Here is a 15,091-nt window from a genome sequence, read left to right on the forward strand (position 1 = left end):
AGTTGTTCCTGGACTGGGCCTACTCGGGGTTATATATTTAATGTATTGATTACTGTGTTACCTATTATTTGTTGGGGTCGCCCGTTGGACGGCACCCCCTTGTGTTTAGAATGTAAATAATAGGTAATAAAGGCTGCTGTGGCCAATTTGAACCAAGTCACATGCAGTCCGTGTATTATTTACAGATGGTATTGGTGGGTAACACATACACACAGCACGACTGGAGAATCCTTCCTCAATGGTCATGTAACCACCACATTTTGAATAAATGAACCTTCTGCACAGCAAGAACTGGTGAGTGCCATTTTTTCTTCCAAAAGTGCTTGTGAATATTTGCCTTCTAAAATGAGCACACCAGAGCAGCACCGATATTAGTATGTTTGCTATGGACACTGATCTTTCAGGAGAGCAAGTGTGTGAAGCAATGCCCCAGATTCTACTCTAACTTGCTGAAATAAACTTTATTAAACATTCCCCTGTACATAACCCCCTTTAAAGTGACCCCCAGGGTCACAGAACCAGGCAACAGCCACCCAATGACACATCCCAGTTATATATCGCCCTTGACCGAGTACCCCATAGCCTTGGGGCGGAACACATCCACCATATGGGAACCTCCTTACTATTCTCTAACAGATCATATCAGGGGTATAAAGAAGGTGCAATTTAAATTCAAATGTTGAACCTTTTTATCTCCCAGGAGATGAACTCTCATCAGAGGAGTCTGGCAGTGGCATACACATCTCTATCCATTGAGAATTCATTAATGTTTGGCCAATCTGAATATTCATTGTAACGCTCACCGCTGGAGATGAGGTGGCGAGCAGGAGTGGACCCACTGGACAGATGGCAAACTCAGGCTTACTCTTTAGTGGGAGAAGCTTGACTGGGCGCTTGCCAAGACACAAAATGCCAGGTGTCACTCATAGGGCAGTAATCGGGACTATGGCAGCTGAGCTGAGAAGGGTGACAGCAGGACTGGGGTCATGTAATGGACAGAACAGGAAGGACGGGCATAGGTAGAACAAACAGTACTAGCAGGACAAACAGGGCACAACAGGAACACAGTCTGGACGGGGAACAGGCAAGACAGGTACAGGCAGGTGCAGGCCTTCTGGCATGGGTCATCAGGCTCAGGTCACCAGGCAAGGAACATCAGGCAAAGGACATTGGACACAAGTGCAGCCAGGACAGGACATCTGAAGGAACGCCGGTCATCAGGGTCAAGGTCATCAGGCATGGAACTCCAGTCATCAGGGTTCAGGTGATCAGGCACAAATCACTAGGCATGTGAAATCAGGCATAGGACTTCAGACACAGGTGCAGCCGAGGTGGCTGAGGCAGACATGACGACAGGTGCAGGCAGGTACAGACACAGATAAGAATAAAACGCAAAAGGACAAAATGTAGAATCATTACTTATTCTAATAGACTAAACCCAATAAACAATCGTATTAACCAGAAGAGAGAGCTGGGAATCATAGTCTGCACATATAATAATAAGGCATCAAAACTAAAATCTTGCATTTAAAAAAGTTTTTTTATTTTACCAAGAAATATTATTAGCAAGATTGTAAGTACATTACATTAAATAGTAGTTAAATCACATACAGGTTAATACAAGAGGGGATCCTGACATAATGCACTATGGTCCGACACCAAACATGGTAAAATTCCAATATCCTATAATGTTCATAAAAGAAGGCCTCACATATGGTACAATCATCAAAGACATATATTCCAATATCAAAAACATAAATGCATTGTGGGCATTCAGAGAATCAATAAGGATTAATATGCATGCTGCCGTAAGAGAAGGGGAACTTCAAATGGTCATTATAGTGACAAAGTCACAGAGTAAACTAGTTATTCCCCGACAAAACATGCAGCCATACAAGGTTAAACATAATTACCCATGTTCAGGTGGATGCCAGTGTGGAAAACGTGCCCCGACGCGCACGTTTCGTTAGCTTCCTCGGGGGGCCGTGGTGTAAGACACAGGGTGCAGGATACAGACTGGTGCAGGGTGCAGGGTACAGACTGATTCAGACACAGGTACAGGGTACAGACTGGTTCAGACACAGGTGCAGGAATCAGGCTGGAACGGAGACAGGTCCAGGATACAGGCTGGTATGGACACAGGTACAGGATGCAGGCTGGAACCAGGGAACAGACAGGACAGGTCCAGTAAAACAGATAGGACAGATCCAAGGAGACAGACAGGACCGACACAGCAGAGCAGAGCTGATTGCATGCAGGACTGGTGCTGGATAGAGTTGAGCGCGGTTCGTGGTTCGTGGTTCTCCAGTTCTAGGCTCGAGTGATTTTGGGGCATGTTCTAGATCGAACTAGAACTCGAGCTTTTTTGCAAAAGTTCGATAGTTCTAGAAACGTTCGAGAACGGTTCTAGCAGCAAAAAACCAGCTAAATTCTAGCTTGGTTTCTGCTGTAATAGTGTAAGTCACTCTGTGAATCACACTATTATGACATTTCAGTGTATACTGTGCGGGAACAGCGCCTTCAGATCACTGCTGTTTGTATAATGGCGATCGCCATTTTTTTTTTTTTTTCTTGTCTTCCTTCCCTAAGCGCGCGCGTCTTGTGGGGCGGGCCAGCATGTCAGCCAATCCCAGACACACACACAGCTAAGTGGACTTTTAGCCAGAGAAGCAACGGCATGTGTGATAGGATGTCCATGTCACATGTCCCTGCATTATAAAAACGGACATTTTCCTCCAGGACGCCATTATCTCTTCTGCGTCTTTGGTGTCAGACATCACTGTCGCAGCTCCGTCCTCCTGAGTCCTATCGCCGATACAGCTGTATGCGCTCCATACACAGCGCTGGACAGCATAGGGATAGCACTTTCTAGCAGTCCTTTTAAGGGCTCAAACCGGCAGGGTCAGAGTTAAGGTGAAAGGTCCTGAAAACAGCGCCAGCGTCTGTGTAGCCAAGGTCAGGGATTTCCTCCCTGCATTTCCCTATTAGGAGGGATAGAAAGGCAGGCTTCCATTCCTCTACCCACAGCCCCAAAATCCTGGCACTGTACCCTCGTGTCCTCTGCATACTCCAACTCATTATAACTAAGCCATTATACTAGCAAACACTCAGTGTACCTAGTGGCATCCTATCTGTGGCTATTGGACTTTGCTATAGTCCCACTAGTGCAAAGACATTTGCAGAGCGCGTCTGCCTGCATTGCACACTCCAACTCATGATAACTAAGCCATTATACTAGCAAACACTCAGTGTACCTAGTGGCATCCTATACGTGGCTATTGGACTTTGCTATAGTCCCACTAGTGCAAAGACATTTGCAGAGCGCGTCTGCCTGCATTGCACACTCCAACTCATGATAACTAAGCCATTATACTAGCAAACACTCAGTGTACCTAGTGGCATCCTATACGTGGCTATTGGACTTTGCTATAGTCCCACTAGTGCAAAGACATTTGCAGAGCGCGTCTGCCTGCATTGCACACTCCAACTCATGATAACTAAGCCATTATACTAGCAAACACTCAGTGTACCTAGTGGCATCCTATACGTGGCTATTGGACTTTGCTATAGTCCCACTAGTGCAAAGACATTTGCAGAGCGCGTCTGCCTGCATTGCACACTCCAACTCATTATAACTAAGCCATTATACTAGCAAACACTCAGTGTACCTAGTGGCATCCTATCTGTGGCTATTGGACTTTGCTATAGTCCCACTAGTGCAAAGACATTTGCAGAGCGCGTCTGCCTGCATTGCACACTCCAACTCATGATAACTAAGCCATTATACTAGCAAACACTCAGTGTACCTAGTGGCATCCTAAACGTGGCTATTGGACTTTGCTATAGTCCCACTAGTGCAAAGACATTTGCAGAGCGCGTCTGCCTGCGTTGCACACTCCAACTCATTATAACTAAGCCATTATACTAGCAAACACTCAGTGTACCTAGTGGCATCCTATCTGTGGCTATTGGACTTTGCTATAGTCCCACTAGTGCAAAGACATTTGCAGAGCGCGTCTGCCTGCATTGCACACTCCAACTCATGATAACTAAGCCATTATACTAGCAAACACTCAGTGTACCTAGTGGCATCCTATCTGTGGCTATTGGACTTTGCTATAGTCCCACTAGTGCAAAGACATTTGCAGAGCGCGTCTGCCTGCATTGCACACTCCAACTCATTATAACTAAGCAATTATACTAGCAAACACTCAGTGTACCTAGTGGCATCCTATCTGTGGCTATTGGATTTTGCTATAGTCCCACTAGTGCAAAGACATTTGCAGAGCGCGCCTGCCTGCATTGCACACTCCAACTCATTATAACTAAGCCATTATACTAGCAAACACTCAGTGTACCTAGTGGCATCCTATCTGTGGCTATTGGATTTTGCTATAGTCCCACTAGTGCAAAGACATTTGCAGAGCGCGTCTGCCTACATTGCACACTCCAACTCATGATAACTAAGCCATTATACTAGCAAACACTCAGTGTACCTAGTGGCATCCTATACGTGGCTATTGGACTTTGCTATAGTCCCACTAGTGCAAAGACATTTGCAGAGCGCGTCTGCCTGCATTGCACACTCCAACTCATTATAACTAAGCCATTATACTAGCAAACACTCAGTGTACCTAGTGGCATCCTATCTGTGGCTATTGGACTTTGCTATAGTCCCACTAGTGCAAAGACATTTGCAGAGCGCGTCTGCCTGCATTGCACACTCCAACTCATGATAACTAAGCCATTATACTAGCAAACACTCAGTGTACCTAGTGGCATCCTATCTGTGGCTATTGGACTTTGCTATAGTCCCACTAGTGCAAAGACATTTGCAGAGCGCGTCTGCCTGCATTGCACACTCCAACTCATTATAACTAAGCCATTATACTAGCAAACACTCAGTGTACCTAGTGGCATCCTATCTGTGGCTATTGGATTTTGCTATAGTCCCACTAGTGCAAAGACATTTGCAGAGCGCGCCTGCCTGCATTGCACACTCCAACTCATTATAACTAAGCCATTATACTAGTAAACACTCAGTGTACCTAGTGGCATCCTAAACGTGGCTATTGGACTTTGCTATAGTCCCACTAGTGCAAAGACATTTGCAGCACCTCTGCCTGCATTGCACACTCCAACTCATTATAACTAAGCCATTATACTAGCACACACTCAGTGTACCTAGTGGCATCCTATACGTGGCTATTGGACATTTGTCTAGTCACACTAGTGCAAAGACATTTGCAGCACCTCTGCCTGCATTGCACACTCCAACTCATGATAACTAAGCCATTATACTAGCAAACACTCAGTGTACCTAGTGGCATCCTAAACGTGGCTATTGGACTTTGCTATAGTCCCACTAGTGCAAAGACATTTGCAGAGCGCGTCTGCCTGCGTTGCACACTCCAACTCATTATAACTAAGCCATTATACTAGCAAACACTCAGTGTACCTAGTGGCATCCTATCTGTGGCTATTGGACTTTGCTATAGTCCCACTAGTGCAAAGACATTTGCAGAGCGCGTCTGCCTGCATTGCACACTCCAACTCATTATAACTAAGCCATTATACTAGCAAACACTCAGTGTACCTAGTGGCATCCTATCTGTGGCTATTGGATTTTGCTATAGTCCCACTAGTGCAAAGACATTTGCAGAGCGCGCCTGCCTGCATTGCACACTCCAACTCATTATAACTAAGCCATTATACTAGTAAACACTCAGTGTACCTAGTGGCATCCTAAACGTGGCTATTGGACTTTGCTATAGTCCCACTAGTGCAAAGACATTTGCAGCACCTCTGCCTGCATTGCACACTCCAACTCATTATAACTAAGCCATTATACTAGCAAACACTCAGTGTACCTAGTGGCATCCTAAACGTGGCTATTGGACATTTGTCTAGTCACACTAGTGCAAAGACATTTGCAGCACCTCTGCCTGCATTGCACACTCCAACTCATGATAACTAAGCCATTATACTAGCAAACACTCAGTGTACCTAGTGGCATCCTAAACGTGGCTATTGGACTTTGCTATAGTCCCACTAGTGCAAAGACATTTGCAGAGCGCGTCTGCCTGCGTTGCACACTCCAACTCATTATAACTAAGCCATTATACTAGCAAACACTCAGTGTACCTAGTGGCATCCTATCTGTGGCTATTGGACTTTGCTATAGTCCCACTAGTGCAAAGACATTTGCAGAGCGCGTCTGCCTGCATTGCACACTCCAACTCATGATAACTAAGCCATTATACTAGCAAACACTCAGTGTACCTAGTGGCATCCTATCTGTGGCTATTGGACTTTGCTATAGTCCCACTAGTGCAAAGACATTTGCAGAGCGCGTCTGCCTGCATTGCACACTCCAACTCATTATAACTAAGCCATTATACTAGCAAACACTCAGTGTACCTAGTGGCATCCTATCTGTGGCTATTGGATTTTGCTATAGTCCCACTAGTGCAAAGACATTTGCAGAGCGCGCCTGCCTGCATTGCACACTCCAACTCATTATAACTAAGCCATTATACTAGCAAACACTCAGTGTACCTAGTGGCATCCTATCTGTGGCTATTGGATTTTGCTATAGTCCCACTAGTGCAAAGACATTTGCAGAGCGCGTCTGCCTACATTGCACACTCCAACTCATGATAACTAAGCCATTATACTAGCAAACACTCAGTGTACCTAGTGGCATCCTATACGTGGCTATTGGACTTTGCTATAGTCCCACTAGTGCAAAGACATTTGCAGAGCGCGTCTGCCTGCATTGCACACTCCAACTCATTATAACTAAGCCATTATACTAGCAAACACTCAGTGTACCTAGTGGCATCCTATCTGTGGCTATTGGACTTTGCTATAGTCCCACTAGTGCAAAGACATTTGCAGAGCGCGTCTGCCTGCATTGCACACTCCAACTCATGATAACTAAGCCATTATACTAGCAAACACTCAGTGTACCTAGTGGCATCCTATACGTGGCTATTGGACTTTGCTATAGTCCCACTAGTGCAAAGACATTTGCAGAGCGCGTCTGCCTGCATTGCACACTCCAACTCATTATAACTAAGCCATTATACTAGCAAACACTCAGTGTACCTAGTGGCATCCTATCTGTGGCTATTGGACTTTGCTATAGTCCCACTAGTGCAAAGACATTTGCAGAGCGCGTCTGCCTGCATTGCACACTCCAACTCATTATAACTAAGCCATTATACTAGCAAACACTCAGTGTACCTAGTGGCATCCTATCTGTGGCTATTGGAGTTTGCTATAGTCCCACTAGTGCAAAGACATTTGCAGAGCGCGTCTGCCTGCATTGCACACTCCAACTCATGATAACTAAGCCATTATACTAGCAAACACTCAGTGTACCTAGTGGCATCCTATACGTGGCTATTGGACTTTGCTATAGTCCCACTAGTGCAAAGACATTTGCAGAGCGCGTCTGCCTGCATTGCACACTCCAACTCATTATAACTAAGCCATTATACTAGCAAACACTCAGTGTACCTAGTGGCATCCTATCTGTGGCTATTGGACTTTGCTATAGTCCCACTAGTGCAAAGACATTTGCAGAGCGCGTCTGCCTGCATTGCACACTCCAACTCATGATAACTAAGCCATTATACTAGCAAACACTCAGTGTACCTAGTGGCATCCTATACGTGGCTATTGGACTTTGCTATAGTCCCACTAGTGCAAAGACATTTGCAGAGCGCGTCTGCCTGCATTGCACACTCCAACTCATTATAACTAAGCCATTATACTAGCAAACACTCAGTGTACCTAGTGGCATCCTATCTGTGGCTATTGGACTTTGCTATAGTCCCACTAGTGCAAAGACATTTGCAGAGCGCGTCTGCCTGCATTGCACACTCCAACTCATTATAACTAAGCCATTATACTAGCAAACACTCAGTGTACCTAGTGGCATCCTATCTGTGGCTATTGGACTTTGCTATAGTCCCACTAGTGCAAAGACATTTGCAGAGCGCGTCTGCCTGCATTGCACACTCCAACTCATTATAACTAAGCCATTATACTAGCAAACACTCAGTGTACCTAAGTGTACCTAGTGGCATCCTATCTGTGGCTATTGGACTTTGCTATAGTCCCACTAGTGCAAAGACATTTGCAGAGCGCGTCTGCCTGCATTGCACACTCCAACTCATGATAACTAAGCCATTATACTAGCAAACACTCAGTGTACCTAGTGGCATCCTATCTGTGGCTATTGGACTTTGCTATAGTCCCACTAGTGCAAAGACATTTGCAGAGCGCGTCTGCCTGCATTGCACACTCCAACTCATTATAACTAAGCCATTATACTAGCAATTTTTGCTGCCAATTTAAGGGCCGTAGTTGCATTGTCAGGGATATTTATTCTTTATTATTCTGCTGTTAATAAAGCTAGACCACCACTGCAATCTTCACCACCTCTCAATTTCTACTACCACATTTTCAGTCCACAATCTTGTCGCAATCAACATGAGTGGCAAAATGACAGATGCTGGTGGAAAGGGGAAGAGGCGTGGTGGAAAAGGCAAAAAAGGTTTTGTATGTGGGGAAGGTGGCAAAGCTCCATTATCATCTGCTGAAGATAGACCATCTACCAGCAAAAGTAAGATGTCTACTACTTACCGTGGACAATCCGATGTGCTCCCTTTTTTACGGACACGAACAACAGGAAGAAAGGTAGATGATGGGCAAAAAAGGAAAATGCTTGAATGGATCTCAAGTGGTCCAACAAGTGCCCTCTCAGCCACTTCAAGTACCGCATCCAAAAAACACCAGTCCTCTGAGTTGTCATCCCAATCACACTTGATTTCTCCCAGCTCTGAAGTCTCCATCAGCCCTGCACAGTATGGTGGAACTGAGATGGCTGAGTCTGCAGAGCTGTTCAGTCACACTATAGCCTGGGAATCAGAGGTCTGCTCCCAAGCTACAGTGAGTACAGAACAGGAAATGGTCTGCAGTGATGCCCAGAACCTTTGTGAGTCTGATTCAGGCCGTGAGGACCAAGTTTCTGAGCATAATGTTGACCCTTTGTCACAAACTGTAACGCCTGTGGTTATAGACAATGAGGAACATACTGATGAAGATGAGACGCAAATACCCGATTGGGATGACAACTTAAATATTCGGTCAGGGCAAGAAGAGGCTCGGTCTGAGGGGGAGGGGAGTGCAAACACAACAATTGATGATGAAGTTCTAGATCCCACCTACTGTCAACCCCCAGTCAGGCACTCGAGGAGGTCAACAGAGGCGGTGGAGGAGGATGCAACCGACGACGAAGTTACCTTGCGCCTTCCTGGACAGAGTCGGAGCACTGGTAGCACGTCTACAACTGCATCCTCAGCCACCACTCTGCCAATGAGCATTATTCGGGGTGGATCAACAGGTCGCATGGCCTCTAAGCCTTGCCTAGCCTGGTCCTTTTTTGACATAGAAAAAGATCGCCCAAATTATGTGATCTGTAAACTTTGTCATGATTCTCTTAGTAGAGGTCAAAACCTCAGCAGTTTGACAAATTCTTCCATGAATCGTCACATGAATAAATATCATAGGTCCCGGTGGGAAGCTCACCGTGCTGCAATGCGGCCTAGCGGAGCGAACCATTCACCGCCTGCCCCTTCCAGTGCATCCGCGCGCTCTTCATCTTCTAGGACTGTGGGGACAGCTGTCACACCTGTTTTTCCACGCACAACTTCCACCACTGTAACCGCAACAGGCAGTTTGCTTGGTAGGTCGTCAGTTGGTTTGGAAGGGGAAACAAGTGAGTGTGTACAGCTCTCTCAGACATCGATAGCACCAACGTTGGATGAAGGCAACATCATGTCTCCGCCTGCACTTTCCTCACAAACCTGCATTTTTCCAGGGACACCCTACTCAACACCGTCTACACACAGCAGCCAGATCTCTGTCCCTCAGATGTGGTCAAATAAAAGGCCACTTCCTGCGACCCATGACAAAGCTAAGAGGTTGACTCTATCCCTCTGTAAGCTGTTGGCTACCGAAATGCTGCCTTTCCGCCTAGTGGACACACAGGATTTTAGAGACCTTATGTCTGTCGCTGTGCCCCAGTACCAGATGCCTAGTCGCCACTACTTCTCTAAGAAAGGTGTGCCCGCGCTACACCAGCATGTCGCACACAACATCACCGCTTCCTTGAGAAACTCTGTGTGTGAACGGGTGCATTTCACCACCGATATTGAACCAGTAAGCATGGACAGGGACGTTACATGTCGCTGACTGGGGACTGGGTAACTATGGTGATAGATGGTGAAGGGTCTGCTGCACAAGTCTTGCCGTCCCCACGACTTGTGTGTCAATCCTCTGTCTGTCCAAGTTCCGCCACTGCTTCTGCATCCTCCACCTCATCTGGGTCCTCCACCTCCGCCCCAAGCCTGCCTGGTCAGGCCACCAGCGTTCTCACTGCGCAGAAGGAATCACGCACCCCTCATTACTATGCTGGCAGCAGAGCGCAACGGCATCAGGCGGTCTTTAGCTTGACATGTCTTGGGAATAAGAGTCACACAGCTGAGGAGTTGTGGTCAGCTCTGCGGTCCGAGTTTAATAAATGGTTGTCTCCACTCAACCTGCAGCCTGGTAAGGCCGTGTGCGACAATGCTGCAAACCTGGGTGCGGCCCTTCGCCTGGGCAAGGTGACACACGTACCTTGTATGGCTCACGTGTTGAACCTTGTCGTGCAGCAATTTTTAACACACTATCCCGGCCTAGATGGCCTTCTGAACAGGGCACGAAAACTGTCTGCTCACTTCCGCCGTTCAAGCGCCGCAGCTGAGCGACTTGCATCGCTACAGAAGTCTTTCGGCCTGCCGGTTCATCGCCTGAAATGCGATGTGGCGACACGCTGGAATTCAACTCTCCACATGTTACAGCGACTGTGGCAGCACCGCCGTGCCCTGGTGCAATACGTCATGACGTATAGCCTGGGCCAACGAGATGCAGAGGTGGGGCAGATCACCCTGATGGAGTGGTCTCAGATCAAGGACCTATGCACCCTTCTGCACAGTTTCGACATGGCGACGAATATGTTTAGCTCTGACAATGCCATTATCAGCATGACGATTCCAGTCATTTACATGCTGGAGCACACGCTAAACACTATTCGGAGTCAGGGGGTGGGACAACATGAAGGGGAGGAACTACAGGAGGATTCATATGCGCAAGGGACAACAACATCACCAAGGTCCAGACGTTCATCATCACCAACGCAGCAGGCATGGGACCATGGGGGACAGGGATCGACAAGGGCGCATAGTAGCAGGCGAAATGTTGAGCAAGGTGCAGGAGAACATGAAGAAATGGAGGACGAACTGTCCATTGACATGGAAGACTCAGCGGATGAGGGAGACCTTGGTCAAATTTCAGTTGAAAGAGGTTGGGGGGAGATGTCAGAGGAAGAAAGAACGGGTAGCACCTCTATGCCACAAACACAGCGTGGACTTGGTCCGCATGGCTGCGCAAGACACATGAGTGCCTTTTTGTTGCACTACCTCCAACATGACAGTCGTATTGTCAAAATTAGAAGTGATGATGACTACTGGATTGCCACACTATTAGATCCCCGGTACAAGTCCAAATTTTGTGACATAATTCCAGCCATAGAAAGGGACGCACGTATGCAGGAGTATCAGCAGAAGCTGTTACTCGATCTTAGCTCGGCTTTTCCACCAAACAACCGTGCAGGTGCAGGGAGGGAATCTCCCAGTTGTAACTTGACAAACATGGGACGGTCTCGTCATCTTCAAAAGTCTACCCGTACCAGTAGGACCGTATCTGGTGCTGGTAACAGCAATTTTATGGAATCTTTTCATAATTTTTTTAGACCCTCTTTTGCAAGGCCACCAGAGACAACAAGTCTGACACATAGTCAACGGCTGGAGAGGATGATACAGGAGTATCTACAAATGAACATCGATGCCATGACTGTGCAACTGGAGCCTTGCCCATTTTGGGCTTCAAACCTAGAAAAATGGCCAGAGCTCTCCAGTTACGCCTTGGAAATTTTGTCGTGTCCAGCTGCCAGCGTTGTCTCTGAACGTGTCTTCAGTGCTGCTGGGTGTGTGCTGACAGATAAGCGCACGCGTCTGTCCAGTGACAATGTGGACAGACTGACGTTCATCAAAATGAACAAGTCATGGATCCACAAGGAATTTACTACCCCTGTGTCATCCTGGGGAGAGTAAATGCTTGTGGATTTGGAATGTGCTTGATGCAAATCAAAACATCCTGTTTGCAACTAGGGCACAAGTGCTGCCACTGATGGGGTGTCTGTGTGGCCCAATTTTTGGAAAAAAGGGAGACTCCGCTTGGAGTAACCCTTGCTTGCTGTGTTTTTAAAAGAAGCCAAGATGAACAGAGCTGGGATCAGGAAAGACTTTGCTACCTACCCCGGTGTCATCCTGGGGACGGATAAGAATGGCATATTTTTGAATGTGCTTGATGCAAATCTAGCTGTGAAGTGTACAACTGGGGCACAACTGCTGCCACTGAAGGGGTGGGTGTGTGTGGGGCCCAATTTTTGGAAAAAAGGGAGACTCCGCTTGGAGTAACCCTTGCTTACATTGTTTTTAAAAGAAGCCAAGATGAACAGAGCTGGGATCAGGAAAGACTTTGCTACCTACCCCGGTGTCATCCTGGGGACGGATAAGAATGGCGTATTTTTGAATGTGCTTGATGCAAATGTAGCTGTGAAGTGTACAACTGGGGCACAACTGCTGCCACTGAAGGGGTGGGTGTGTGTGGGGCCCAATTTTTGGAAAAAAGGGAGACTCCGCTTGGAGTAACCCTTGCTTACATTGTTTTTAAAAGAAGCCAAGATGAACAAGTCATGGGTCAGCAAAGACTTTATCTACCTACCCCGGTGTCATGCTGGGGACGGTTAATTATGGCGTATTTTTGAATGTGCTTGATGCAAATCAAAACATCCTGTTTGCAACTAGGGCCCAAGTGCTGCCACTGATGGGGTGGGTGTCTGTGTGGCCCAATTTTTGGAAAAAAGGGAGACTCCGCTTGGAGTAACCCTTGCTTGCTGTGTTTTTAAAAGAAGCCAAGATGAACAGAGCTGGGATCAGGAAAGACTTTGCTACCTACCCCGGTGTCATCCTGGGGACGGATAAGAATGGCGTATTTTTGAATGTGCTTGATGCAAATCTAGCTGTGAAGTGTACAACTGGGGCACAACTGCTGCCACTGAAGGGGTGGGTGTGTGTGGGGCCCAATTTTTGGAAAAAAGGGAGACTCCGCTTGGAGTAACCCTTGCTTGCTGTGTTTTTAAAAGAAGCCAAGATGAACAGAGCTGGGATCAGGAAAGACTTTGCTACCTACCCCGGTGTCATCCTGGGGACGGATAAGAATGGCGTATTTTTGAATGTGCTTGATGCAAATCTAGCTGTGAAGTGTACAACTGGGGCACAACTGCTGCCACTGAAGGGGTGGGTGTGTGTGGGGCCCAATTTTTGGAAAAAAGGGAGACTCCGCTTGGAGTAACCCTTGCTTGCTGTGTTTTTAAAAGAAGCCAAGATGAACAGAGCTGGGATCAGGAAAGACTTTGCTACCTACCCCGGTGTCATCCTGGGGACGGATAAGAATGGCGTATTTTTGAATGTGCTTGATGCAAATCTAGCTGTGAAGTGTACAACTGGGGCACAACTGCTGCCACTGAAGGGGTGGGTGTGTGTGGGGCCCAATTTTTGGAAAAAAGGGAGACTCCGCTTGGAGTAACCCTTGCTTGCTGTGTTTTTAAAAGAAGCCAAGATGAACAGAGCTGGGATCAGGAAAGACTTTTCTACCTACCCCGGTGTCATCCTGGGGACGGATAAGAATGGCGTATTTTTGAATGTGCTTGATGCAAATCTAGCTGTGAAGTGTACAACTGGGGAACAACTGCTGCCACTGAAGGGGTGGGTGTGTGTGGGGCCCAATTTTTGGAAAAAAGGGAGACTCCGCTTGGAGTAACCCTTGCTTGCTGTGTTTTTAAAAGAAGCCAAGATGAACAGAGCTGGGATCAGGAAAGACTTTGCTACCTACCCCGGTGTCATCCTGGGGACGGATAAGAATGGCGTATTTTTGAATGTGCTTGATGCAAATCTAGCTGTGAAGTGTACAACTGGGGCACAACTGCTGCCACTGAAGGGGTGGGTGTGTGTGGGGCCCAATTTTTGTAAAAAAGGGAGACTCCGCTTGGAGTAACCCTTGCTTTCTGTGTTTTTAAAAGAAGCCAAGATGAACAGAGCTGGGATCAGGAAAGACTTTGCTACCTACCCCGGTGTCATCCTGGGGACGGATAAGAATGGCGTATTTTTGAATGTGCTTGATGCAAATGTAGCTGTGAAGTCTACAACTGGGGCACAACTGCTGCCACTGAAGGGGTGGGTGTGTGTGTGGCCCAATTTTTGGAAAAAAGGGAGACTCCGCTTGGAGTAACCCTTGCTTGCTGTGTTTTTAAAAGAAGCCAAGATGAGAGCTGGGATCAGGAAAGACTTTGCTACCTACCCCGGTGTCATCCTGGGGACGGATAAGAATGGCGTATTTTTGAATGTGCTTGATGCAAATCTAGCTGTGAAGTGTACAACTGGGGCACAACTGCTGCCACTGAAGGGGTGGGTGTGTGTGGGGCCCAATTTTTGGAAAAAAGGGAGACTCCGCTTGGAGTAACCCTTGCTTGCTGTGTTTTTAAAAGAAGCCAAGATGAACAGAGCTGGGATCAGGAAAGACTTTGCTAACTACCCCGGTGTCATCCTGGGGACGGATAAGAATGGCGTATTTTTGAATGTGCTTGATGCAAATCTAGCTGTGAAGTGTACAACTGGGGCACAACTGCTGCCACTGAAGGGGTGGGTGTGTGTGGGGCCCAATTTTTGGAAAAAAGGGAGACTCCGCTTGGAGTAACCCTTGCTTACATTGTTTTTAAAAGAAGCCAAGATGAACAGAGCTGGGATCAGGAAAGACTTTGCTACCTACCCCGGTGTCATCCTGGGGACGGATAAGAATGGCGTATTTTTGAATGTGCTTGATGCAAATGTAGCTGTGAAGTCTACAACTGGGGCAT

This window comes from Anomaloglossus baeobatrachus, chromosome 2 (assembly GCF_048569485.1).
Source record: "Anomaloglossus baeobatrachus isolate aAnoBae1 chromosome 2, aAnoBae1.hap1, whole genome shotgun sequence".
Classification (NCBI taxonomy): Eukaryota; Metazoa; Chordata; class Amphibia; order Anura; family Aromobatidae; genus Anomaloglossus; species Anomaloglossus baeobatrachus.